Source organism: Ambystoma mexicanum, chromosome 5q (genome assembly GCF_040938575.1).
Source record: "Ambystoma mexicanum isolate Mex_15411 chromosome 5q, UKY_AmexF1_1, whole genome shotgun sequence".
Classification (NCBI taxonomy): domain Eukaryota; kingdom Metazoa; phylum Chordata; class Amphibia; order Caudata; family Ambystomatidae; genus Ambystoma; species Ambystoma mexicanum.
The window spans coordinates 946,244,095-946,269,692 of NC_090933.1; the positions used below are offsets into that span (position 1 = coordinate 946,244,095).

The 25,598-nt window shown below is 47.7% G+C and overlaps 1 protein-coding gene across 1 annotated transcript in view; it reads left to right on the forward strand.

Moving 5' to 3' along the window:
• ATP6V1C1 (ATPase H+ transporting V1 subunit C1) overlaps window positions 1-25,598 on the forward strand; it is a 1,238,716-nt gene that overhangs the window by 1,175,326 nt on the left and 37,792 nt on the right. The gene's annotated exons all lie outside the window — the stretch shown is intronic.

Sequence of the window (25,598 nt, forward strand, 5' to 3'; positions counted from 1 at the left end):
AGATGGGGAGGAGGAAGATGTCGCAGATGTCTACAGGATAGACTTTCCTCTTAGCAAAGAACCTCAGGTTACCGACTCTCCAGTAGATAACCAGCCCCTCCTAAATGAGGTCTTGTCAAAAGCTGCAGAGCACTTCCGCATAGACACTCAAGGGGCGCAGGAAGAGAGGGACTTTGCAGAAGAACTAGTAGGAGAAAAAAGACCCATTGCTCAAGCCATCCCAATTCTCAAGTCCATCCAAAGGAGAATTGATCCTTCCCTTCTCACTCCTAATCTCACCAGGGCCGTAAACCCCAGAATCGAGAAATTGTTCAGGGCCGCCCAGTCAGACCCACTTTACATAAGGGGTCAACTGAAGCCCGACTCCTTGGTAATTACTAACACCAGAAAGAGAGCGGGGACTCCTTTGTCATCATCTGAGGCCCCCCCAGGCAAGTAGAGCAAGAGAATTTATGGATTGGGAAGGAAAGTAGCTTCCACTTCCGCTTACCAAGCAAGGATTACCAACACCACCACTCTGCTGGCAAGTTACAATTGCCTTTTTTTACATAGAAAGGTAGGAAACAGGTTAATTGTCAACAGCTATTTGCTCATTAAAAACTACATCAATTTAGTCAAAAATACAAATTTTAATATTAAACCAGTCTCGTAAGAATCGAGAATCACTATACATATAAAATACATTATCAGACACTCTAAAAAAGTACACATATGTAGCAAAGACAAAAAACATACAAACATTTCTAAAAGATAGAGATCTATATTATATCGATCTATATTCAAACCTATGCTATAAATCCTTTTAGAATCGGGGTTTCGATCCTTGTGGATCGCTTGATGTTTTCACCCAATCTTATGTTATTTTTAAAAAATTGGGACACCCCCTTAGTGGGATATTAAATACTATCATTCAGTTTAGTATTATTTCTAAATTGGGAACTCAACATGTTTCAGTCCTCCTTTATAATTGTAGGGACTTTCTTCAGGAGTAGTCGGAAAACAGTATTTAGAGTTGATAAGCAGTTGGTCTGTAATCTTCTTATTTTGAAGATACCTTCATTAGAAGTGCAGGAACTGTTGACAAAAACCATAAATTAAGAATCAGTAATTTGATTTTTATTCTTAGGACACGTAGTTTAGTGTCGAGAGAGGTTCAGGATGGAGTAGATTACCTGGACTTCTTTGTGCAGGTGCTCTCTTGGCTGTCAGGAGAAAAGTCCATGAGTGTTGGACGTATTTCTTGTGGAAGAAATATTCTTCCTCTTTATCCTAAAATAAATTAATACATATTTGCGAGAGAGTCGCAAAATCAGCCTTTCTTCCATTAGGTCGAGCTAGACAGTGTATTCAAGTCGGAAAGTGTTAAATGGTAGAGTACCATAATTATATTCTATTGTCATGATTCCCTGATTAGAGGGGAACCCTTATAGAAAAATGGCATATGGACTGTTGATTAGGGCTAGTAGAGGAGTGCCCTAGTTGGAATGTGGAATGCTTACCTTCTATAAAGTCAGAAGTAGTTTCTCTATGGAGCAGCGGGTCAGTTAATGTGGCAGCTTGCATAAGTTTAATGCTCCGAGCTGAACGGCATCTCTGCGCAGCATACGGCAATGTCGGGAGCAGACTAGTGGAGAAATGAAAAATAGTCTGTTTGAAGCTAATCTTATTTAAATTATTGCGCTATTGCTCAGTGCTTGGCATCTCAAATGACGTTGTTTTACATCCTTGTGTTTATTTTACAGTGACTGAAAGAAGGGTGCGTCTCTGATTTAGATTCGATGTATCACAGGGGTGCTAATAATACTGGACCCATTAGTGTTTAGAACTCATCAACAGTTCATTGTTGGCTACTCCGATACATTAAGAGGGACAGTAGTTTGAATGCGGGCATTTCTGCCACATCGCAGTATGGTGGTTAGCTTACCTTTTTATCCAGCTGTGGTTCATATGAAGTCTCCTATTCGTGCGGGTATCTCCGTTTGAATACTTGTCTTCTCTCGCGTCTCTGTTAGAGTATTCAAGCCCTGTTAATGCTCCAAAAGGTATATGCTCGTTCCGCATCGGTGGAAATCACTGTAAATCCTCCGGAAAGCACCGAAAAAACGCTGGTGTCGGCTGCCATGTTGACAGTGCATTATATCAGTGTCCTCTAGTCCTTTTTTAGTGTTGATGACTGTTAAAGCACAACTTCACAGGGTATCTTGTGCTGGTTGTCAGTTCTGTGTCAGGAATGATTTTAAGACCGGGGTTGATTTTAAAATCTGGTTTTAGAATGGGATATACTTATATTGATTCAGGTTATAGTGTGGATGGTCAGACTTTTTAACCATTCGATGGACTCATTTAGACCCTTTTTGTCACATTGGGTTAGGTAAATGAGTCTCTGTTCTTTTTCAAGGAGCACTCTACTTTTGATGTTGTGATCCTTTCCCTGTATCATTAATAGTATAGTCCATTTGAAGTCTTCAAAACCATGTTGGGCTTCTGTATAGTGTTTTACTAGAGGTGCATTGAGCATTGACACAGAACTGACAACCAGCACCAGATACCCTGTGAAGTTTTGCTTTAACAGTCATCAATACTAAAAAAGGACTAGAGGAACCTGATATAATGCACTCTCACGATGGCGGCCGACACCAGTGTTTTTTCGGTGCTTTCCGGCAGATTTACAGTGATTTCCACGGATGCGGAATGAGCATATACCTTTTGGAGCATTGACAGGGCTTGAATACTCTAACAGAGACGCGAGAGAAGACAAGTATTCACACAGAGATACCCGCGCGAATAGGAGACTTCATATGAACCACAGTTGAATAAAACGGTAAGCTAACCACCATACCGCGATGTGGCAGAAATGCCAGCATTCAAACTACTGTCCCTCTTAATGTATCTGAGTAGCCAACAATGAACTGTTGATGAGTTCTAAACACTAATGGGTCCAGTATTATTAGCGCCCCTGTGATACATCGAATCTAAATCAGAGACGCACCCTTCTTCCAGTCACTTTAAAATAAACACAAGGCTGTAAAACATTGTCATTTGAGATGGCAAGCGCTGAGCAATAGCGCAATAATTTAAATAAGATTAGCTTCAAACAGACTATGTTTAATTTCTCCACTAGTCTGCTCCCGACATTGCTGCATGCTGCGCAGAGATGCCGTTCAGCACGGAGCATTAAACTTTTCTCTTGACAGCCAAGAGAGCACCTACACAAAGAAGTCCAGGTAATCTACTCCATCCTGAACCTCTCTCGACACTAAACTATGTGTCCTAAGAATACAAATCAAATTACTGATTCTTAATTTATGGTTTTTGTCAACAGTTACTGCACTTCTAATGAACGTATCTTCAAAATAAGATTACAGACCAACTGCTTATCAACTCTAAATACTGTTTTCTGACTACTCCTGAAGAAAGTCCCTACAATTATAAGACTGAAACATGTTGAGTTCCCAATTTAGAAATAATTCTAAATTGAATGATAGTATTTAATATCCCACTAAGGGGGTGTCCCAATTTTTTTTAAATATCATAAGATTGGGTGAAAACATCGAGCGAGCCACAAGGATCGAAACCCCGATTCTAAAAGGATCTATAGCATAGGTTTGAACATAGATCGATATAATATAGATCTCTATCTTTTAGAAATGTTTGTATGTTTTTTGTCTTTGCTATAAGTGTGTACTTTTTTAGAGTGTCTGATAATGTATTTTATATTTATAGTGGTTCTCGATTCTTACGAGACTGGTTTAATATTAAAATTTGTATTTTTGGCTAAATTGATGTAGTTTTTGATGAGCAAATAGCTGTTGACAATTAACCTGTTTCCTACCTTTCTATGTATTGAAAATCCCTTGTTCCAAAAATCAAGGTAGGAATCTGCTTCAATAGTTAAGTGGACATTTGGGATCACTCTACTGTTTTTCACAAGTTACAATTGCCACCAGTGGGAGCAGGTAGGTGCCCTCATTTACTCCGCACCGGAACCACTAAAGGGTCAGTTGGCCCAGATCACGTCGGAGGGAAGAGCCGTGTCCGGTTGCATCCTTAAAACAACCTTTGACGCTGCAGACAACGCTGGCCGGCTCATAGCAGAGAGCACTGTCATTAAGAGGCATGCATGGTTAAGACAGTCAGGGTTTAAACTCGAAACACAGGCATCCCTAATCGACATGCCGGTGGAGCCTAATCTTCTGTTTGGCAAAGCGGTTGAGGACGCATTAAAGACTGCCAAAGGCGAGTATGATACTCTGAAGACCCTGGGACAATTGACAAATAAGCCCCCTAATCAAAGAGGGAATAGTAATTTTCGTCGCCCACGTGGCCAAAATTCCCAAAGGGGCTCGAATTATACACAGGGACAGGGTACATCATGGGGTAACAACCAGCAGACTACCCAGAGTTATTGCAGAGGAAACAAAAGGAGCCATGGTAGAGGTAGAGACAGCCCCAGCAAAGGCGGTACACCTCCCTCTCAGTGATATTCCGCTCAAGGTCCATTCTCACGCATCCCCAGTAGGGGGGTGCATTTCCAACTTCACCCAAGCATGGGAAGGGATCACATCAGACAGATGGGTGCTGTCCACAGTGTCCGCAGGATACTGCATCAAACTGCTCGAGCGCCCCCGAAACCACCCTCCACGACAAAAAATACATTCCCTGGACCACCAAAAGATCCTCCTCGAGGAGATAGTCAATCTTCTAGCAAAGGACGCGATGGAACTCGTCCCGGGCAACCAGGTAAACAAGGGTATTTATTCAGCTTACTTCTTTGTGCCAAAAAAAGATTTGACAATGCGCCCAGTATTAGACTTACGCCCTGCAAACAAGTATGTCAAGCCCCAAAAATTTTGCATGACTACTCTCCAAGAGGTAATCCCCCTCCTAAAAAGGGGGATTACATGGCAACATTGGACATGAAAGATGCCTATTTTCATATTTCCATGTTCCCAGCGCACAGAAGATTCTTGCGCTTCAAGGTGGACAGTCAGCACTACCAGTTCATGGTGCTGCCCTTCGGTATAGCTTCGGCTCCAAGGGTATTCACCAAGGTACTGGCGGTGGCGGCAGTGGCACACCTACGCAGGGAGGCAATCCCAGTGTACCCTTACCTGGACGACTGGCTCATCACGGGGGAGACCCCAGTAATTTGCAGATCAAACATTCAAAGAACTATCAACAACCTCTTCCAATTGGGTTTCTCTATCAACGAGAAAAAATCAAGCCTGGTGCCAAGCACCTCCAAACAGTTCCTAGGAGCTGTTCTAAACACTTAAGAGGGGTTGGCCTTTCCATCAGAGGAAAGAATTCGGAATTTACTACTGCAAATTCATCTATATCAGCCCGGTCGTCAGATGAGGGTGTGCAAAGCGATGCGTTTGCTAGGCATGATGGCGTCATGTATTTACCTGGTCCCCCACGCGCGCCTGTGCATGCGACCCATGCAGGAATGGTTGGTGAAACACTGGTCTCAGGCAAGTGGTCAGTAGGACGATCTAGTGGTCGTCTCGCCAAAACTCGTACAAAGTCTTCACTGGTGGACAAGAGAGAACCTGTCAAAGGGGAAACCCTTTTACGATCCGGAGATACAAGCTGTACTACAGACGCGTCCCTGTCAGGGTGGGGAGCACAACTCATCCACTACACAGCTCAGGGTCTCTGGTCTCACTCAGTAGCCAAGAATCATATCAATCTGCTAGAGCTTCTGGCAGTCTTCATAGCGCTTCGAGCGTTCGAACCCCACCTGGTGAACCTGTCAGTACATATCCTAACAGACAGTATGACAGCGATGTTTTACATAAACAAACAGGAGGGACTCATTCACCAAATCTGTCCAGGCTTGCCCAGAAAATGTGGACATGGGCACTCAGACGGAACATTTACCTGACATCTCAACATGTTCCAGGGGATCTCAATTCACTAGCAGACACATTAAGCAGAGATCCCCTCCCAGAAGAACACGAATGGTGTCTACACAGAGAAGTCGTAGAAGACATCTTCTCACAGTGGGGTTTCCCCACTACAGACCTGTTTGCCATAAGCAAAAACAGGCAATGCCCAGGATTCGCATCCAGGCTCCCTCAGCCACACTCCAAGGGGAACGCCCTGTGGATGAACTGGTCAGGGATGTTTGCCTACACTTTTCCACCAACCCCTCTCATGAGGAAGGTGGTCAACAAGATGCACAGGGAATCGATGACGCTCATCCTAGTTGCTCCCATGTGGGCGAGGCAACCGTGATTCTCACACTTACGCAGACTAGCGGTGTGCAAACCCATCAGACTCCTGTGCTGTTACAGCCTACTGTCCCAGCACCAAGGTCAAACAGTGCATCCTCAACCCAGCTCAATTAACTTGGCAGCATGGCTCCTGAAGACATAGAGTTTGGACATCTCAACTTTCCACAGAGATGTATGGACATCCTAAAATAATCTAGGAAACCTAACACGAGGCACTGTTACTTTGACAAATGGAAAAGATTTGTTATCTGGTGCCAGAATAAGCAAATCAACCCGGTTGATTGCGCTCCTTCCAACATTGTCACATACATGCTTCACCTGCTGCACGCAGGATTGGTATTTAACTCACTCAAGGTACACCTGGCGTCACTGTCGGCCTACACCTCCTCCCATAACAAGGTTTTGTGGTGGAAAGTACCAGTGGTTAAAGCCGTCATGGAAGGGGTGAAGAGACTCCACCCCCAATTTCAAACCCAGCACTTTGGTGCTTGCTAAACTCATGGGCCCACCCTTTGAACCCATGCATAAAGCCAGTCTCAAACACCTGACCTATAAAACTGCCTTCTTAGTAGCCATTACATCCATAAGAAGGGTCTGTGAAATTCAGGCTCTGTCGGTGCAGGATCCTTTCTTTACTGTTCATAAGGATAAACTGATTCTACGAACACACCGTAGGTTCTCACCTAAGTTCATTTCTAAATTCCATGTTAACCAGTCCATTGAGCTTCTGGCCTTCTTCCAAGAACCCAGAAGCTCTGCTGAGGTGAAACTACACACTCTAGATGTGCGAAGAGCAGTCTTCTACTACGTAGACAAGACAAGGCCACTAACAAAAACAGACCAACTGTTTGTCTCCATAGCTGCAGGCAGAGAAGGAGATCGCGTCTCTAAAGGTGCCATCTCGAAGTGGATAGTCAATTGTATCCAGCTATGTTACTCCCTTTCTTTTTTTTTTTATATCATATTTTATTGGTTTTTTTAACACAAAACCGCTGGTCCAAGTCGGGCCAGAACATAACATTACAACAACATTAACGTTTGATGGTACATGTGCTCACAGAGATTGCATACATTGCATAACATTTTGCATGCCGAGATCTCCGTATCTGTTCGTATCTTCTACTAACAAGGCTGCGTGTTTCAAGGGTTCATATAGTGTCCTCCCAGCGTTGCCAGATACTGTCTGCTTTTTCAGGGCATCCCCTGGCTCTATGTACCCTTCTTTTAATGGCTATGCAAATTTGTGCGTCAGTGATCCACTGGTTTACCTGTGGCGGTTGTGCTGCACCTTAGAGCTGGGCTATGTTTCTTTTGATTATCGCCATTGTGGTCATTAAGCATAGTTTCTCATATCTGGACAGATCTATTTCGCTGTCCACTCCTAATAGCATCAGTTTAGGATCTCTGGGGATTGTTTGCCGCAGGACCTTCGTAAGGATATCACAACACTGTTGCCAGTAGTGCCTAATATGTGGGCATTCCCATAGTATGTAAAAGAAGGTTCCTTCTTCTTCACGACAGCGCAAGCAGTTGGGTTACGTTATTGTACCCCAGCTGTGCAGGGCTACTCTCGGGTAATAGATCCTGTGTAGTACTTTGAGCTGTACTAGCCTTAGCCTAGTCGATTTGTTACTCCCTTTCTGAAAGAACTCTGCCTTTTACGCCAAGAGCCCACTCTACAAGAGGCACTGGGGCCAATCTGGCTTTCATTGCAAATTTACCCCTTGACACCATTTGCAAAGCAGCTACATGGAGCTCTATTCACACTTTTACTCAGCACTACTGCATTGACGCTCATTCCAAGACAGATACTGAAGTGGGACAAGCGGTTCTAAGACAATTATTTGCTCATGATCCTTCTCACATCCCACCTCCTTCTTCTAACACTGCTTGCTAATCTATGCACAGCATGTGATCTAAGCAGACTCCACAAGCCTCTGAAGGGATACTTTACTCACTGTAATCGTATTTCTGATGCTTGTATCTGCTTAGATTCACATGCGCCCGCCCTTCCTCCCCTCTGAGAGAAGGCGCATGGATGCTTGTAGTCTTATCTATCTATCTATCTGCTTGGATAATCTGTACTCGCGCTACTCCTCATGCTACCTCATGTCAGAAAAAATACAATCTGAGGGTCCTACACGCGTGAGGGATCATGGGTACAGTGGACGTCACACCAGGGATAGTATTACTGGCACACCCTAGTTCAACGCCACTTTTAAATTTTCGAAAAACAAACTGTAATACTCTGCAGCTGCCACTAGATGTCGGCCTATGCACAGCATGTGAATCTAAGCAGATACAAGCATCAGAAATACGATTACGGTGAGTAATGTATCCCATATATATAATATAGGGTTTGGGGGTTATGGTTGGGTGAGGGGCTGCGGGGGTTTCCCCCCGCATATGTTACAATTGACCTTCACAATTCGGTCAATTGTGAAAAGGTTAATTGTAATTCGAGCAATTGTGATACGAACAATTCGTATACAACCCCAGGTCAACTCTGCATCCTTCTCTTATTAGATCTATCAGCAGCGTTCAACCATGTCGACCATAACAAACTCTGCTCCACCCTAGCTAAAGACTTCAACTTCTCCACCGATGCCACCATGCAGATTAATTCATTTCTAGATGAACGAACTTCTAGGGTCTCCATAGGCAAAGAAGCTGCAGATCCCATTCCAGTCCCCATTGAAGTACCCCAAGGTTCCTGCCTATCTCCCACCCTCTATAATGCCTATACGAAGCTGCTCTTCTCAATCCTAGATGATATGGGTGTCATCTACACAAACATTGCTGATGACACCCAGATCCTCATTCCACTCACAGGAAACTACCACCAAGACACATTGATTGACAATAAACCAAATCTACGCTATCATTAAAAACTGGATGGCACTTAATAGTCTTTGCCTCAATGATGAGAAGACAGAGATCCTTGTGGGGTCAAAGACTAAAATTTGGGCCCTACATCCTGACTATGCATCTATTAATATTGACGGCTCCATGATACAAGTACTGAGGCAAGTAAAAACCCTAGGAGTTTACTTGGACACAAATCTCTCAATGTCTAAACACATCAATAGCCTATCATCGCCCACTGCCTGCACAGCCAAACTAATCACCCTCAGCTGGCAATTCCATCTAACTATATTACACTGGTCAGAGCCTTGATTTTTTCACGACCCGATTATTATAATGTCCTATTGTTAGGTACATCCAGCACCAATCTAAAAACACTCCAACTGACACAAAATAAAGCCCTAAGAGCAGCCCTAGGTATTAGAAAGTCAGACCACATCTCCAAAACCAGAAGAGAGCGCCACTGGCTGCCCATAGCAGTTAGAGTCATCTTCAAAACGCTATGCATCACTTTTAAATGTAACCAAAACAAAGCCCCTGCCTACCTTAAGAAAGTATTAGCAAAAAAAGAAGTCACTAGATCCCTAATATCTAACAACCTTCTATTACTTGCCACACCTCGCTTGAGAAACTTTAGAGTGGGAGGTAGTAGCTTCAAATACTTAGCCCCTAAACACTGGAACTGCCTCCCACTCAGCATTAAAAAAAGAGGAATCCTTCATGGCGTTCAAAAAAATCACTCGAAACCTGGTTATTTAACCAATACGAATAACGCCACCACTTCAATACCTGTAAATATACTGTAACTTTTTTTTCCTTTTTTTCCTTTTATTATCTGGATTAGGTTAAAAATGTTTTATGACTGTCTGACTGCAAGCGCTCTGTACCGAATAATATTTTAATAAGCTGTCTGTAACCTGGCCGTGATACCCAAGGGTTTGGGCGTGTAACAATGTAGTAAATAAATTTAAATAAATAAAATTCTTCTGGACCAAGAAGATCCCACTACTTCTTTAGTTTAGTTAAAAGTGTTAGGGATGGAAGTAAGCATTTGACACACAACGGTCGACTATTTGGACACACTGACAGAATCCTTAGTTCTTTAGTTGAGGCAGGGAAGCCCCTCTTAGAGTTGGGGAGGGATGTTTCCTCTTTATTTTGATTAAAATAAAGTTTTATGCCAACAATCATGCCACCTGTGCGTCAGTCTCCTCCTTCTGCCCCCTTACACTGTATGGTGGTATGTATTCTTTCTTTACTGAGCAAGGCGGGATTACGCTGGGGTGGGTTATCCGTAATGGTAGCACCAGGGTTAAGAAAGCAGCAGCGGGGCTATTGATAGCATCCAGACAGGGTTTGGAACCTGTTTAGTGTGCCAAACCTTGTGGGCTGTCTGATGGGGACAGTGTAACGTTAAGGATTTGAGCAGTGATGAACAAAGTGGGAATGAGGAATGTGGGTCAGGACGCAGGAACTTCCTCGGACATAGGGGTAGAGTCCTTTTATTTGCAAAGGTTGTATTCTGCTTTCGTTTGTCACTAATTTATTTATTTATTTTTGTATTTATAGAGCGCACTAGAGCCCACAGGCATCGAGGCGCTATGAGGAAACATAAGCAGACTTGATTCAGGGTTACAAGAATGCAGCCCACACAGAAATACTTAATACAGTATGCTTGGTTACAGTTACTTGGACATATTCAGGCAAAACACATAATGAAGCAACATGTAGAACAAGTGGATTGTCAAACAAAGAGCTTAGTTTTTATGGCTTTCCTGAAGGTTGCATGGGAGCCAATCGACCTTATGTGAGGGGGGAGGGAATTCCAAAAAGTGGCAGCCATGTTTGGGAAGCTAGTACCACCCGCACGCACTCTGCGGGTAAGTGGTACAGTGATTCTGTTGGTATAGGCAGCTCTGGAGGGTCTGGATGGGGTGTGGAAGGCAATTCTTTGAGCTAAGTATGGAGGAGCCAGACCGTGAAGACATTTGTGCGTCAGGGCTAGTGTCTTGAAGACAATACGTTCCTTGACGGGAGCCAGTGGGCCTTCCTCCTGACCTCAGAAATCTTGATATGCCAGTTGCAGCCCTCAGAGCATTATTTTGGGCTAGTTGAAGTTTGAACAGATTTATTTCGGAGGTCCCTACAAAACGGGCATTGCAGTAGCCCAGCCTTGACCTAATTATCACCCTAGCAATGGTGAGGCAATTTAGTTGGGTAGGAAAGGTCTGGCTACATTAAGAAGTTTGGAATGGCATGCTGAAGAGGAAGCTATTGCATTAACCTGTCTATTCATGGTTAAGTCAGGTTCAATATAATCGCCCGGCATCTTAATGACTTTGGAGACATCGATAGGGATGTTATCAACTGTGAAGGAGCAGTATTGTTCGGCCAGTTTACCCAAGGTGGACGGGGATCCAATTAGCAGAAGTTCGGTCTTCTCACTGTTGAGGCATAACTAGTTTTCTGCCATCCATGATTGGATCGTTGAGTAGATGGAGTTGACGGTGTTAAGGTCAGACAAATAATCACCCGAGAGGGGGATGAGCATCTGGATGTAATCAGCATAGTTGGTGTAAGAGATGCCCAGGGCGTCCAGGATTTTGAACAGAGGCCACGTGAAGAGGTAGGGTGGGAGCTATGCAGGAACCCTGTGGGACCCCATACTTAATGAGACTAGGGTTGGCACAAGAAGATTCAGAGAAAACCTTCATCACTCTTTCCTGTAGGAAGGAAGTTATCCATGCACAGGCCCTCGGGGATAGATTAGCTGCGGTGGAGAGGTGATGGCAGAGGGTCTTCTGATCCACCAGATCAAAGGCAGCGGAAAGGTCCAGGAGAAGGAGCGCAGGTTTGCCTGCGTCTCTGAGGTCATCCGTTTGATTTTTTAGGTCAAGCAGAGCCGTTTCAGTGCCATGCCTGGGCCGGAAGCCAGACTGTCGGAGACCAAGGAGGTGTTCGTCTTCGATGAATCTTTGGACTTGCAGGTAGGCTGCTTTGTCCAGAATTTTTAGCAGAAAGGGCACAGTAGTGATCGGCCTGTAGTTCCCTGGGGCCGAAGGGTCGAGGGAGTTTGTTTTAGGAGCGGTCTGACCAACGCTTCCTTGTGTCCAGTAGGGACGTGTCCATACTGGAAGGAAGAGTTGATGAAGGCAGTGATAAGTGGGGCAAGGGAAGAGAGGCACAGTCTTTAATAACCTGAGCTGGGCAGGCGTCCCCTTTACAATTAGATGGTTTGATGTATTTGAGGAGGGCAAGTGACTTCGAGTTCACTCATATCCTTAAAATCAAACACTGGGGAGTAGGTTGGAGAGGGCTTTTTGGTGGGCTAGGATCTTGGTGTGTAGGGTTTCCAATTTTTCAAGCATGGCAGATTAAATTTTATTGCACCATCTCTCATCCTTCAAGAGGGTAGGAGGCGGGGGTGCAGGAGACTCCAGCTCTCTGAAGATGGCAAATACTTCCTTTGTCCCAGATTTGGCATTTTCAATCCTGGTATTGAATGAGGCGGCTTTAGCCTGAATGATGGCATTTTTATAGTTTTTGCTAACAACCTTATCATGGGGGAAGGAGATGGGGCTCCCGACAAATGTACACTGGTCATAGTATTTAAGCAGAATATATAGCAGAGAAATTCTCGCTAAAATGTTGATTTGGTAGTCATACCGCCTATTCAAGTTAAAAGGTAAGTAGGGAAGCTGCAATAATTACACTTGAAAAGTTATGTGGGATTGTGTTTCCTTAAGTGTTGGTTTCAGCAGACCAGTCTTCCTTGTAGAGTGTCATATATTGATGGTTTTCCTGCCTGGTCCCTGTAGGAGTCAAAGTACAGTGGTTAAGTAACTTCTGTCTGTGTTCATCTTAGTCTGTTTCTCTCTCACCAGTTTAGTTAGCTCAAAAGCCATGTCCTCAGATGTTGCCTAAATGTCAAGTGGTTTCCTTAGTTGCGGAGCTGGTTAGGTAGGGAATTTCAGAGTTTGGTCACCACTAGGGAGAATGAGGATCCTTCTGGTCTTCTGCTGTTGAAGCTAGGGACTGGTACTAGAGCAGTGTTACTGGACCTTGGGGTCCTGGGTGGTGTGGATTTGAGGTCTATATGGTTCCGTTTTTCAATCATTTTATGTTATGGTGAAAATTGTAATAATTGAATGATCATCAATCCAAGTTTGTTTTATGTACTTAATGATTCCAGCAAACAACTTTTGTTATCACAGACATATTTGTCCAATGTAATCTGTTGACGTTCTTATGTTCCCAAAATGCTCTTTGATTTCATGAAAAGCAGGCAAAAACATTAGTGTTATATGTCCTCTTCCGCTTTCTGATGGATATTTTAAAAGAATCCAATAGGGGTATAAGCAAGGTCACTTCTATCTTTGTCGCTCCTTTGGTTCTCGCAGCCTTTCTCCTCCTCTTGAACTGCAGCCCTGGCATAGCTATTTCATCGTGCGGTCTGCTTTGCTTGTTTGTTGTGTGCTCTCGTGCTCCACCTTTTATCCCTGCGGGGAAGGAAAAGGGCAGTCAGGTGTGTTTGGTTCTGGTCAATTACCTGACTTTGCCTGACCCCCTGTGTTGGGACATGTCAGGTAAACGGTTCTAGTGTTAGTCCGTTGTCTTTCGTGTCGTGAGAAAGTGTTTGTGTTGGGAAAGGGGGGGTCGGGGGCTAGAGTTTCTGAGTATCCTATGTGGTAGGATGGGGAAAAGGTGTAATAAGAATGGAAATAGAGTCTCACCCGTCAGTGTCCCTCTTCCACTCCCGAGAAGACCCCCCCCATCCAGGTGATCCTCCCACACTGGTCCACCCCCAGCAACTCTATCCAATAGCGATGGCCGTGTCATGGCCAGCTGGACCACAGATCCCCGGGTACTTGTCAGGGAGACCCCTTCAGGTTTCTTACAGTACCTACGGTTAGGGAAAGGCAAAGTGGTAGTTACTACCAACCCCTATTTTATCCTGAAAATACCTACTGAGTTTTGCATGAATTCCACCGTCGCGCTTCCTACCTTTTTCCTACCTTTTTCCAAATCGCCACCACACCACCAGAGATCTAGATGTTAAGCGGGTGCTTAAATACTACTGAGACCAGACTAAGTCCTTCAGAAACTCTACTCTTAGTGGCATATGTCCCGTCAAATAAAGGAAAGGCAATCGCAACACAGGGCATATCAGGTGGATTGCTGCCGCTATTTCTTTTTGCCATAAAAAGACCACTAAACCTCCAAATGCAGCAGATCGGGTTGATACTGCTTGACTGTTGCAGTGAAGGCCTGTTTCCTAGCTCTTCGGCACAATACCTGAGGTACCTTGCATAACTCGCACCAGGAGACGATTCACACTGTGTACCAGTTTCTACTCTGCTGATGTTTTGATCACTCAGAGATCCTACTTTTTTCTTCTTCGAGGCACAAGCCAAGATGAGCTGGCCAACCCCACCCTTGTTCTGAACAAATATGGGAGTCCATTGCACACACACTTTCTCCTTCCTTGGTAGGCCCATCTGCATCTGTTCCATCTGAAAACCATTTTCACCGAGCCTTCCTATTTCCACAACACTGCTCACTCCACAGTCATTAGACTCCTCATCATCTACAGCCTCGTACAACATTGCCCCACTGTGCGTTTCCGCAGATGCCTCTTCCATCGGGTGCAGGTTTCTCAGAAAACTTCTTTTTCCATTTTTTTCACCTGCGCTTCCCATGGCCGCTAATGAGGCATGTGGTTTTAAAGGGTTATTCTTGGGTAGCACAGTGGAGCTTGATTCCAGAGGTTTACTCTCTCCCCATACCAAGGTAGTCTCTGGGGACTTAACTTGATTCATCATAACAGGAGGGGTTCCGCTCTTCTCTGCTGAAATTTTAGACCACCTGCCCTGAGGGACTTCATCAGACTGTTCCCTGTTAAGAGGATTCTTAGCCATTGCAACATCGCTCTTGCCGGAGCAAGACAAGATTTTTTTTATCTCTATGGTATATCTTCAAAATGAATTTTGATTTCACTGAGTTGCCGTGTGGTCAGTTCCAACTTAATGTTATCATATAAGGTGGAAAAGGAACTGAACACCATATTGAGTGCTGAGATTTCAGGTGCAGTGAGCCTAACTTGCTCATCTAACTCTCTGAGGGTATGATGTAAGACTTGCCTTTGAAGGAGTTGTTCCCATCTATTGAACGCTGGTGGCAAAGGATATAGTACTACTAGGATGTTCCATAAGCAAAGAAAGCGGGGGATCCACCTCAATTCGGGCATTCAAATCCGACTTTACTCCCACACAATTTGCACTAGGTATAATGGCGTCCTGATTATCTTGTAATTTCATGGCCATTAAGCTTTGATCGATAATAAAAGGTAGGCCTTCACCATTACACTATCGAGTTTTTGCAGCAGGTCACAAATCCATGTTAGTGCAAGGTCCAGCCATCCCCTGAACAAAATGGTAGAAATCTTCCATCTATTTTTTTAGAGGCAATCCATTTTTGTAATTTGAGGGTGCCTTCAGACCACCCCGCCTCTGAAGGGTACAAAGACTGCTCTTGAACCAATTGGTAGGGGGCACCTTTAGTCCAGTCATTGCTCCCTAGCATTACGTTTATGTTGACACTCGGTCAACACGGCCCCCAATGCTGATGCTTCACCAGCGGGTAACAAATCAAACACTTTCATGACTGCCGCCTTCACAAACGAGGGGGGGGTGGGCAGTTGATAATTCTGGGATGCATGCACCGGTGCTCCTTTCGCAGAACTTGTGGAGGGGGTGCAGGGTTGCTAGATAACATAGCGCCATCTTTGAATGATGGATACACGCAGAGCCATTTCCCAAAATATTAAGTGTATCCCTAGGAGCTTCCACCATAGGAATTACCTACGACAGCGAGCAGCACTGGCAATAGCATCCAAGGGAGGGATCACATTCGTAGAGGGATTAGGGTCAACATTAGACAAGGCTATCCCCTCCTCACACAATAGTTCCTTAGAAATAATGGGCTCGGACTCTCCCCTCCTCCACCATCGTAGATTGATTCACCAACGTGTTGTCTGGCCCTCCATCTAACATAGACCTGCTTCGTAGATTGTACATGCCTCCTTATCAAATAACTCCTTTTGTAAATCTAAACTGGATCCCAGTGTCACTAACACGACACAACACCACACCACTCCACACACGAACACTTAGCTTTGCGCGGTGAAGCTGCTTTTAAAGTCCAGTGGGCAAGGCACCAAAGATTAGAGGCACACTATTTGTAAAAGCTAAAGTCCCGGTCCTCCGAGACCTTCTACTCCGCCTTTACGTAAAATGCAAACACTAAGCTTGCACCTCGCACTCAGGTCAAAGAGATCTACTCCACAGTCACTGAGCTATGTCAGTAAAAGAAACAGAATTCTAAACTATTGTTCTCCAGCATGGGGTCTGGCATGGATTCACATGCTCATGAATATTCCCCGTCATCAGGCCGGGAATCCTCGGTATAGAAAAAATCAGTATCAGTTTCGTTTCTGATCTGTCTTTCTTAGTAGTAACCAATCACTGGACTCTGGGTCATACTGCCCCCAGCCAATGACTGCCCTCTCCCTAAGCCCCGCCTCTGACAGCCACCCTCAGATTTTTGCTGCACGTTCAAGTGTTGGGAGTCCTCGTGCTGTAGCTCTCGAGCTTTTGCTGCGTTTCCGCACTTTTTTCAGGAATTTTTTCTCATTTTTTGGTTAAATAGAGCCTCAAGCTCCACCGTTTCTACATCCGATCAACAGGGACTTGTTTCGTAGTTTCTACGCCCCTCAAAGGTGAAGATTTCGTCGAGTTACGCTTTTGGAGGATTCCAGAAGTTCTGAGGCCTACCCTGGACATGCCCCAGGAGAAAGGAAGCTCGACGCCCGGGAAGCTGTTCAGGACCTGCCCTGGATGCCAGCTTCAGAATGTGTTCAAGGAGGACGAGCATTCGTTATGCCTCTACTGTCTCCATGAGGACAAGACGCACGTGGAGAAGGACTGTGCGTTTTGTGGGAACATGTCGGAGCGGACCATGAAGGATCGCCACCTCTGTCTCGCCAACTGGCTGGAAGGGAAGAGCCTGTCAGGCGAGAAGAAGAAGAAGTCAGAGCGGTCTTCTAAGTCCTGTGAGAGCACCCAACAAAAGGCCAAGCACCGCGAGTCCGCGAGCGCCGAACAGTCGGGCTCCTTGGCTGCCAGGCAGGGCGCATCCTTTCCGGCGCCATCAACCACGAGCCAACGCTCTGGCTCGGGTAAGAGGAAGTCCGAGAACCCGGCGAAGCTTCTGGAGAGACCCCGGTCGATCTCGAAGATTCTGGCAGAGGGAGAGCGAGGTTCGGACCCTCCCCCCAAGGTGCATGCCCCGAGCTTGCAGAAGGTGACAACGGCCTTAATTCACCCTGCTTAGACCTCGATTGAGGATGTCGCAGCGGTCCTGGCTCAGCCTTTGGAGGCTACGCCAGTGGAGGGCGACCTCAGGATCCAGAGTCTCCTTGCCACCGCGGAGGGAGTCGTCTTTCAGGCCCATCGAGAAGACCCCCCCACCAAGTCCCCGTTGGAAAAAGAGGGGGAGGGGCAGGTGGCCATCGTGGATACAGACACGACCTCTGAAGAAGAGCTCATCGAAGTCGTGGAGGAAGCCCAGCCCATCGGGAGGGATCCCAACGAGGGCGACGACGAGAGCGACGGTGGCGCCGGCGGGGTTCCTGAAGAGCCCTCGCGCCCGCCGTTTCCGGTGCCGCAGGACACTTCGGCGGCCATTTTGTCAGCAATTCAGTCCTTATGCTCTGAGATAAGGACAAGGTTGCCCCTCCCCCTGACGGAGGTACCTGAGCCAGACCCAACGGGGGAACCGGAGCCGGGACCTTCGGAAACTCCACTGCATAAGAAGAGGAGGACGCATCCTCTGCCACCTTTTCCACCTCTGCGGCCTGCTCTGCCTTCCCCCCGGTCAACTACCCACGGGGATGATACAGGCACGGACACGGCTATGACAGGTACAGATGACGACGGAGGCGACGACGGGACGTGTCCCCCGTCGCCTCCTGCTCGGGCATCCCCGCCCAACGAGATTGGATCCTTCCATGCCATGATTTCCAAGGCATCCAAGCTCTTCCAGCTCTGCCCCAAAGAGAAGAAGGAAGGGTTCCTTTACCAACGGCGCAAGGCTAAAAGGAAGATGGTCCTCGCCGTACCACTTCTTGATGACATCTGGGATGAGGGGCTCCCCCTCCTCAAGAACCCTGCCACGGCGCCTGCAAAGAGGGACCGGTAAGAAAAGAAGTACCGCGTCCCGGACGCTGCCCCCTTGTGCCTTTGGGCGCAACCTACCCCGGATTTGGTCGTTTCAGAGGCGTCAAAGAAGAAAGCTGGGGGGGACATCGGCCTCGACATCAACTTCCCCGCCGGATGGCGAGGGCAGGAAGCTGGACGCGATGGGACGACGGGTCATCTCATCCGCAGCGACGACTATCAAGGCAGCCAACGCCCTGGCTATCGTAGCCCGCTACGACAGGGAGTTGTGGTTCAAAATCGCCCCTCTATTGGACTTCCTTCCGGACGCCAAAAAGGCTGAGGCCCTTGAAATCTTACAAGAAGGTGAGATTGCTTCGGACCACGCCATCACGGTGGCAACGGACATCGCCGAAACCGGTTTCCGTCAGTTGGGCAACGGCGTTTGCCTGAGACGACAAGGATGGCTCAAGGTGACGGATTTCCGCCAGGACATACAAACCAAAGTTTTGGACATGCCCTTCGATGGGAAAAACCTTTTTGGGAAGGCGGTTGATGAGTCCCTTCAGGCCATCAAGACGGACACGGAGACTGCCCGGGCACTGGGAGTGCTCCAACAACGAGGGCCGTCCTTTTGGAGCTCCGGATAAGGACAAGGTGCCTCCAAGGGATCCGGCAGTGGCTCCTCGACGTACCGCCAAGTGGCAAGATCTTCGTCTCAGGAGGCCTACAGGGGACGTGGCAAGTCAGGTGGTGCCCGTTGAAGTCGACAGGGAGGTCAAGGAGGCAAGGCATCCTCCAAACAGGATTGAACCGACCGTAGGGTCGCGCCCCCGCCGAAGCACCCCGGTGGGCGGCCGGCTGACAAAGTTCGTCAGCGTGTGGGAGTCCATCTCCTCCGACCGTTGGGTGCTGGACGCCCTGGCCCAAGGGCACGCCCTCGAGTTCCAGAAGAAGTGCCCCCGCGTACCACCCGTGGCCCGAAGGAAAATCACATCCCTCAACTACTGTTGGAAGTAAGGGCGATGCTCAAGAAAGGTGCCATCGAGTTCGTCCCAAAGAGGCTTAGGGGCTCCGGAATTTACTCAAGGTACTGCCTCGTAAAGAAGAAGACAGGAGAATGGCGTCCCATCCTGGACCTGCGACGACTGAACAAATACATCAAGGCACATAAGTTCCGAATGGTCACCCTCCCGCACGTGCTGGGACAGCTGGAGGAGGGCGATTTCCTGTGGTCGTCGGACTTGGAGGATGCTTACTTCCACATCCCCATTCTAAAAAGACACCGAAAGTTCCTCAGGTTCGTGGTGCAGGGGCGGCACTACCAGTTCAAGGCTCTCCCGTTCGGATTGAAGTCGCCACCCAGGGTGTTCACCAAGTGCCTTGAACTGGTGGCGGCGCGCCTGCGCCTGCAGGGGATCCACGTCTACCCCTTTTTGGACAACTGGCTCATCCGAGCAAGGACAAGGGAGCTCACCGTGGAGCACACTGCAAAGACCGTCCAGCTGCTCACAGACCTGGGGTTCTCCATCAACTTTCCAAAATCCCACCTGGTCCTGTCGCAAGTCGCCCTGTTTCTGGAAGCCAAGCTCGACACAGTGGCGCGGCTGGCCTCGCTGTCGGAGGAAAGGACCAGGACCGTCCTGGGCAAGGTGCAGCGTCTGCTGGCCACGGACGTGGCCAGGGTAAAATCTATCAAGTCCCTCCTCGGGATGATGTCCTCCTGCATTTATCTTGTGCGCCTTTGCAGACTTCGGATGCGCCCCTTACAAGAGTTCCTCGACGCCCGCTGGATCCACTCAACGGGCAGCTTCGAGGACAGGATCCCACTCAACGAGAAATTCCGTCAGGCAATCCGGTGGTGGGGTACCCGCTCTCATCTGTCGGCGGGCACGGACTTTCAGACCCCAGCTCACCAGGTGACGATGATGACGACGACGGATGCCTCCCTGGAGGGTTGGGGAGCGCACTCCGGAGGTCTTCACGTGAGAGGCCTTTGGCTCCCGGAGGAGAAGCCACTCCACATCAACATCTTGGAGCTCTGTGCAGTGTTCTGGGCCCTCAGGTCTTTTCTTCCGTCCCTCAAGGGCAAGGTGGTGAGGATCTTCACCGACAACACCACCACAATGTTCTACATCCGGAAGCAGTGCGGAACCAGATCCCCTGCCCTATCCAAGGAAGCCCAGGATCTGTGGCATTGGGCCATCGCCCAAGGGATGTTTCTGGTGCCTTTTCATCTGGCAGGAGTAAAAAACACCATCGCCGACTCACTCAGCAGAGAGCTGCGCTCGTGCCACGAGTGGGAACTACGTCAGGATCAATTGGATCGACTCTTCTGACGATGGGGCGAACCCCAGATTGAGCTCTTTGCGACGGCGACGAACTCCAAGTGCCGGAGGTTCGCCAGCAGGTTCCCCCAGTCGAGGAGCATGGGCTATGCTTTCTCGTTCCCCTGGGACGGCCTATTTCTTTATGCGTTCCCTCCGTTGCCGTTGCTGCTCCGGCTCATCAACCAGCTCAAGAGGTCCCGGTGCAGGATGATCCTCGTCGCACCGGCGTGGCCGAGACAGATCTGGTTCCCGGACCTTCTGGACTTGTCAGCGTCCACACCAGTCAAGCTGCCGACAGACACGGATCTTCTCTCCAGAAAAGGAGGCGCCATTCTTCATCACAACCCTGAGTCTCTGAACTTGCAGGCCTGGCTCCTGCAGCACTAGAGTTTGGAGGGTACGACATCCCAGCAGACTGCAGAGATATTCTTGCAAAGGCCAGGGCGTCCTCAACTCTCAAGTGCTACGGACATAAATGGAAGAGGTTCTCTGTCTGGTGCCGTGCACAGAAGATTAACCCTCTGCGGATTACGGCCCCTCAAGTATTGCCGTACCTACTGTCATTGGCCAAGACTCGACTAGCTCACGCTTCCATCAAGATACATCTGGCCGCCATCTCACGATACACCAGAACTACAGGACGGGCGTCCTTGTGGTCTCATCGGCTGGTGAAGGAATTTATGAAAGGATTGTTCCGATCATTCCCGCCGGTGAAGGCCCCTGCATTCGGCGCTGTTGAAGTTTGTCGTGGAAGACAGCATTTCCCGTGGCCATCACCTCCGCACGACGAGTGGGAGAGATCCAGGCCCTATCTTGCAAGCCACCATACTTGACTTTTCACGACACGAGGGTGGTGCTGAGGACGCACCCCTCCTTCATGCCCAAGGTGCCGTCGGACTTCCACCTCAACAAACCCTTGGTGTCGCCAGTTTTCTTCCCGTCGCCGGCTGAGAGGACTCTGCACTCGCTGGACGTAGCTAGAGCGCTGAAGTTCTACGTGGACTGCACGAAGAGTTTTCGGAAGACATCACAGCTGTTTGTAAACTTTGGACCTGTGAATCAAGGGAAGGCTCTCTCGAAGGCTTCCATTTCCAGATGGCTCTCCGGCTGCATCATGCACTGTCACTGGTTGGCAAACCGACCACTGCCCGGCCGTCCGAGAGCCCATTCGACCAAAGCGATAGCTGCTACCATGGCGTTCCTGTCTGGTGTGCCCCTGCTCGAAATCTGCATGGCTGCTATGTGGAGGTTGACACACACCTTCACGAGATTCTACTGCGTCGATCGGGACTCGAGGGAGGTGTCCAGGGTCGGCCAAGCAGTGCTGCTCAACCTGTTCGCTTAAGGTGAGCCTGTTGAGGAGGTAAGAGATGCTTAATGTTGAGTTTTTTGTATTGCTTAATGTTGAGCCTGTTGCCACCTCCCGTGGTTGTGCATGTGTATACTGCTATGTATTCTTATATTCATGAGCATGTGAATCCATGCCAGACCCCATGCTGGAGAAGGAACAAGTTACTTACCTGTAACTTACCTGTGTGTTCTCCAGCATGGGTCTGGCATGGATTCACATGCGAACCCTCCCGCCTACCCCGCTGCGGCTCTTCATTTGGTCATACTGCCACTTTACGTGCTACCAAATCTGAGGATGGCTGCCAGAGGTGGGGCTTAGGGAGAGGGCAGTCATTGGCTGGGGGCAGTATGACCCGGAGACCAGTGATTGGTTACTACTAAGAAAGACAGAGCAGAAACAAAACTGATTCTGATTTTTTCTATACCGAGGATTCCCGGCCTGACGACGGGGAGTATTCATGAATATGTGAATCCATGCCAGACCCATGCTGGAGAACAACAGTTACAGGTAAGTAACTTGTTCCCTCTCTTCACCAACCGTATTCTCAACTACTCCTTCTCTCATGCCGCAGACCATAATATGACTGACTCCTCCTATGGGTATAACACCATAATGATCTATATCATGTACCAATGCCCCCCACTACCACCAACCTTTCATCCCTCCCCAAACCACCTAACCCTATCCTGAAGGATCACTGCCTGGTCTACAGATTTTACCTCTTATTAGGCCTTCCTCTATACTCTTCCTTCCAAAAAGGTACAGAACTTTGCAAGTGAGTGATTGTCAGAAGCGGTCTGTGTGGTGCGGCTTGAGGATCCTGTGCTGTGAGGTTCTTTCCTCTAGTTGGTTCACTGTGCTGTTGTGGCCGGAGCTGAGCATGTCTTGTGCAGAATGTTCTTTGTTCAACACCCTTCAGCTCAACCTCTCAATCTTTGCATCGGTTTCTACTCTGAGCCTCTACTGGCAGCGCTCGATTGATTTAATCTCATCTCTAACGCCCGACTGCCCTGTAAGCCGCAGGTAAGCTAATATGGTTTCCATAGTGGCTGGGGACTGGTAGGGTGGGAGCGAGGGCTGTTTGGGTGGCTGCACCGATCAGGTGCAGTCTGAGCCTGGAATATTTTAGGAGGAGTCAGTCATATTATGGTCTGCGGCATGAGAAAAGGAGTAGTTGAGAATACGGTTGGTGAAGAGAGCAATAGTTTAGAATTTTGTTTCTTTTACTGAGTAGCTCAGTGACTGTGGAGTAGATCTCTTTGACCCGAGTGCGAGGTGCAAGCTTAGTGTTTGCATTTTATGTAAAGGTGGAGCAGAAGGTCTCGGAGGACCGGGACTTTACCTTTACAAACAGTAAAGGCTATGAATTGCGTTCAACCTGGCCTGCTATCGCTGAGCTGGTAAAACTGCATAAACCTTTCTTTAAGTTTATCAAAAGAGCTCAATGGGCTATACACGCTAGCCACACTAGCACAGAATAAAATGGGAATGACATTTACATTCATTTGATGACCAGGGGCGGAGCCAGCCACTAAATTGTTTGGGGGGCTGTAAGGCAGTTTTGAAAGCTTGATAGGGAGTGGGGCCATTAAGCCGATCGTGCTGTTGATCCCCCACCCGATCCCAGAAAGTGAATAGATGTTACGCCTTTCTTTTAGGAGCGCTGGATGCTCCAGGGCCCGTACAATTACCAACATGCCTAATCTTATACAGGGAAGTTACCTACCACAGGAAATAGAGACTGAGCCGCCTTCCAAACATTTAAGGCAGCAGCAGTGGCCACAGGTGACTCAGCGTTATAGATGTTACTCCAAAATTGGTCAGACTCCATAAACTCTATTTGTGCAAAATGGTTAAGAGCTGTATTATGTAATTCACTTAAAAAGGGGTTTAGATGGGCTCTCCCATATTGACTAGCTAAGCGGACCATGAGAGTTTTCGAAGTTGCCAGCGAGTGTGAGGAACTCATGGTGGCAACAGTAAAGACAGACACAAGTGATCACAGTTCAAGGGTGTTTATTGAACAAGGAATGCAGGGTGAAAAAATGCCTAACCTAAATGTAAGATGGGGGCACGCGTCGACCATCAAATGAAAAATAAGGCAGTCTGAGTGGCGTTGTGTAAAATAAAAAAGGCCTATACTAAAAGCAAACTATTGCAAAGTCCTTACAACTAATTACAAAAAGAGTGTGGGATAGGGTGTCAACAAAGAAAGAAATGTTCTCAAATCATAAGTCAGGATGCGTTTGCCAGGGGTCTCCTTTCCCCACATTTTCAGCACGGGACAAGGTGGGACTTTGGAGCAAAGCACACACTCTAGCTTTCTCAGCACGAGCCAACAGTTCTGTTCCAGCTATCAGGTTCTTCAGTGGGAAACTCTTTCCCTCGAGGACCTGATGTATTCCACAACAAACAAACAAAGTTATTTTCTCTGGTTCGCGTTGGGTGATGGCTTCACCCCTGGGCCCCCCCTCTTACGGGCGCTGACCATTCACGTATTGTATTTAACCAATCACTTGAACAGTTCCTTTCTCAATGAACTTTGGGTGACGACTTTTCATCCTTAGATCTCCCTCGACTGGGCTCGGGACCCACTTGACATGGGGGACAATTCACTTCCCCTGGTCTTCCAATACCTCTTACTTCCACAAGTCTTAATATCTTTAAAACAGTACTTCATGCTTCGTCCCCAACTTTTACAACACACTGTTCATGCGCTCTTTTCACCAAGCGGGGTTCATTTCCCTTAGCTTCGCAATCATCTATAGGTCAAAGACTTTCGACGGTACAGAGGATTTTACAAGACCCCTGTATGACCGCTTTGACCTCTTGTCGCCACTTCACAAGGGCTTCTGTTTCTGGTAGTTTCTACCATCGGGTAATCACCCAGAGTTTCCTGCATGAGCACCCACGTGGTGCCGGCATCCTTTGTCGCTGGTTTCCCCCCTCTTTCCTCGATCGTATCTTTTAAGCCTTCAAAATTCAAATTTGTTATCCTTGGAGTCAAGGTTGGTACCACCGGGACCAGCATGCTTCCCTGGCTTGGTTATCAGTAGAGGAGGGTCTTGCGTACCGTAGAACTCTGCTGAAACACACGCTGGCTATTGTCTGCGGTCTTTTGTTTCCTTCTGTGGCGGTTTCACTGGCCTTAATCAGAAAGGGCAAGGTCACTTCTCCCCTTGTCACCCTCTCGGTATTCACCATTGTTCGCCTCCTCTTGAACTGCCGTGCTGAGTTAGCTCTCACGTCGTGCGGTCTGCCTTGCTCATCTTGTGCTCCACCTTTTATCCCGTGGGGGAAACTAAAGGGCGGTCAGATGTGTGTGTGATTCTGGTCAATTGCCTGACCCTTGTATTGGGACATGTCAGGTAAACGGCTCTGGTGTTGCTCTGTTGTTTTCCGTGTTGTGTGAAAGTGTTTACGTCGGGAAAGGGGGGCAGTGTTTTGGAATATCCTACGTGGTAGGATAGGGAAAAGGTGTTGAAAGAAGGGGGGTACATCGTCTCACCCGTCACTAGTCCACCCCCAGGAACTGGATCCAATAGCGATGGCTGTGTCTTGACCACCTAGGTGGTCAGGACAGATCCCTAGGGACTAG